Raw genomic sequence first — 3752 nt, 5'->3', positions numbered from 1 at the left:
TACAGAAGTTAATGGAAGTTTCGCCTTCTGTGTTATATTTTCGTTGTCGTTAATGTGTGGGTTACAATCCAAAGCAATTTTGTTTACGTGATGTATTGGATGCAAGATAAAGTAATCGATATATTCTATATATATCTGCCTATGATATCATATAAAGAATTATCCTATAATTTCTGGTATCTATCATATACCACCTCGGACGTCACACGCTACCGGCCAGACGTCACACCCGACCCACCCCGTCATTAGTACTTTATCGCTACGTCATAGGGCATTGGATAAGCAGAAGGTATTGCAGCATTGACAGCTCTAATCTCGACATACTCTTAGATGGATTTTTTTTTTATCCTGAGTAAATAGCCATGCTTTATGCTCCGGCTATGTATGTACGTATGTATGCATGTATTAGTATATATTTTTCGTTTGCTTTTATTTATTAACTAACGATCGTTGCTCTGTCACTATTTTTTCTTTTTTTTTCTCCCCTCTCTTTCTCTTTCCATTACCACAGGAAACCCATAAATGAGATAAAAAAAAAGGATTTATCCCATGTGCTAATAACCCAACGGTCTTATCAGTATACCCCGTAGAATGCAAGATACCTCTAATATTACCTCGTTATCAGTGCGTAACGACTTAATTAAAAGATATTAAAGATCGCACGTCTTAGTAATGTGCTCCAGAGCCCTATAAACTATAGGCTATCTGGAGTGTTTACGTAATACATGCGCAGAGTTGCGAGATCCAAGTCAAAATTAGGGTGGGACAGAAAACAGGTGATTTTGTCATTGTTATGATCTACTCAAATATTCCGAATGATATAATTTTCGATATATACGAATGACAAACATCAACAACAAAAGCCAATACAGAATAAATAAAACAAAACAAACACAAAACACCAAAGTGATATTACAACGAAGATATAAAAAAAAATTATTACTATCAAATGCTACGCACACATAGCTCTCAACAAAACAACATAAAAATAAATGATAATAATGGTAACACTAAATAAATAGATACATGAAATAAGATAAAAGTAAACACTCATTAAAATAATAATAATAATGTTAATAATGTCCCACTTCCTATACATGTTTAAAATACAAAAAATCTTTCCTTCAACAGGCCTCTGCGGTGTAACGGCGACGACCAAGTGTCCGAATAAGACAGAATTGGACACATGCCTGGGGAATGTTGCAGGATACATGCCCAAATCCGGACTACCAGCTGATCGGAAACAGCTTGTAAACATGTGCAGGTAAAAAGAAGAAAAAAATGGATTTCAAAAGATCTAACAAGGTATTTGTGGATAGCTAATTGAATGTTGGGTGATTGGGAAGAATATATGCTTATGTTTCGCGGATAAGTTAATATTGCGACAGACGTTATATATATATTTTGTGTGTGTGTGCGTATCCATATATATTCTTTTCTTATCGAATCTTAAATAATAATAATTATGTGGCACAGAAATACTACTAGACATTAGCACTCCCTGCACTATATAGTTAGTTACTGATTTTGGTATACATATTTAGGTAAATGACTGATGCATTAGTTTGACTTGAAATCCCTCTTTTAACATTCACAAATCTGTTCTGACTTCTTATTGTATGATTATGCTATTGTACTTTTTTGTAATTATTTTGCTTCTTTTTCACCTGATTTTCATTCGTTTGCCTTATTTATATGAATCTTTCTCATTCGTTTTCATATGTAAGTGTATTTGTACATGTTTTCGCGTGTAGATATTACCATAGGTCGTTACATGGATACGCTATTACCTTGCAGCTTTATGCATATTTGGCAATATACTAAGACACATATTAGCAAATAATTGGATATTAGTATTTTTTTTCAAAAATTATCTGCTTTGTACAACAAAAAGCAACCACCGTTGTAAAATATAAATCTGTTTACTGAGGCCTTGCGGGTGTTTCCCACCTGAATGTGTGTGTGTACATAGTAACAGTTATAATAATGATAATGCGATTGATGATTAGACTATGATTATAGTAAGTAACCCTGGCTCAACGATGCTACACACACCAACTTTCCTTATAAACTAATGGTATAATTTTCTTCCAAACTTTGCGGAAGAGCTCTTGTTCCCGACAGAGTTTCGCGTCGGGAACAGAACTAAAGTAGTCCTGTAACTTGGGACAATGAGGGATCCAATTCTGCGTCGAATTCAGGCAGGTCCTGAACCAGCCCGAGCTCTGTACATATATATGCACGAGTCACTGGACGTTTTTTTTTTTTCTGGGGGGGGGGGCGAAATGCCAGGACACAGTGACTCGGAGATTCCTCCATTTTATACAAGTACCACCTCCTAACAAATAATCAGATTAAACACATGTAACTAAGAAAGATGCCCACTTTCTAATGACAAACAAACCAACAAACACACACACACAGACTTTGACTTGCACTTACATTCACATACACATACATGACGGTTATCGAAACCCCTGTCAGCGACAGATGACAGATGTCCGAATATAACACTTTGTACAAATAGAACTGTTTCAAACAGCTCTCTATTGACAGTTCCATTTCTTTCTCTCAACAAAACATGAAAACTCGACCTTTTGTCTGTAATATAAAGAAAATCTATTTGAGCTGAAACATATCTTATTGGATCTCCATTTAAATCACATTTTTATACGCTTCATCTACATCGGCATACCTTGTCTTAAATCTTTATGATAAAATTGTGTCTTTAAGTCCTTCATAATGGTAAAAACATTATGACTAATGACTGGATACCTCCATCAACTCCTCGAAATTAAGTTTTAGAAATATATAAGTCTACCACAAACTTTTTAAGAGACGACCCGTTTTCTTAGCGAATCGCACTGAGAGCAGCGAATCCTTTTAGAAATGCAATTCACAACCAAAGTGTAAGAAATCTATATCAAAGCCTTGCTCAAATCGCTATGTTAGTATTTTGCAGAATTCCGTTATCTAATCTTTAATCAAATGAACTAATGGAACAATTAACCAACTCCTGTTTTTTTTTTCACCTGAGGGAATGATATATGAATTGCTCCGATGAATCTAGCCATCACATATTAATATTAATAGATATATCGGTTTCAGCTTTCAGCAAAATGTACTTAATTAATTTTCTTTTCCGGCCCAACACATGTGTTCATGCTTATGCATATATATATATATATATATATATATATATATATATATATATATATATATATATATATATATATATATATATATATAACATGTTTTAAATATTATGTATATATGTATAAATATATATATATATATATATATATATATATATATATATATATATATATATATATATATATATATATATATTAGTACATATGTATACCTGTACACACACACATACGAATACACACACACCGATATATATATATATATATATATATATATATATATATATATATACATATATATATATATAATATATATATATAATGTATATACATACATACATACACATGTATATATATATATATATATATATATATATATATATATATATATATATACATACATATATATATATACACACACACACACACACACACACACTCGTGTATATATATATATATATATATATATATATATATATATATATATATATATATATATATATATACATACATATACATATATATATATATATATATATATATATATATATATATATATATATATATATATATAAATGCACCCCCCCCCCCAGGGCCTTC

Source organism: Penaeus vannamei, chromosome 12, assembly GCF_042767895.1.
Source record: "Penaeus vannamei isolate JL-2024 chromosome 12, ASM4276789v1, whole genome shotgun sequence".
Classification (NCBI taxonomy): domain Eukaryota; kingdom Metazoa; phylum Arthropoda; class Malacostraca; order Decapoda; family Penaeidae; genus Penaeus; species Penaeus vannamei.
This window is presented reverse-complemented; position numbering follows the sequence as displayed.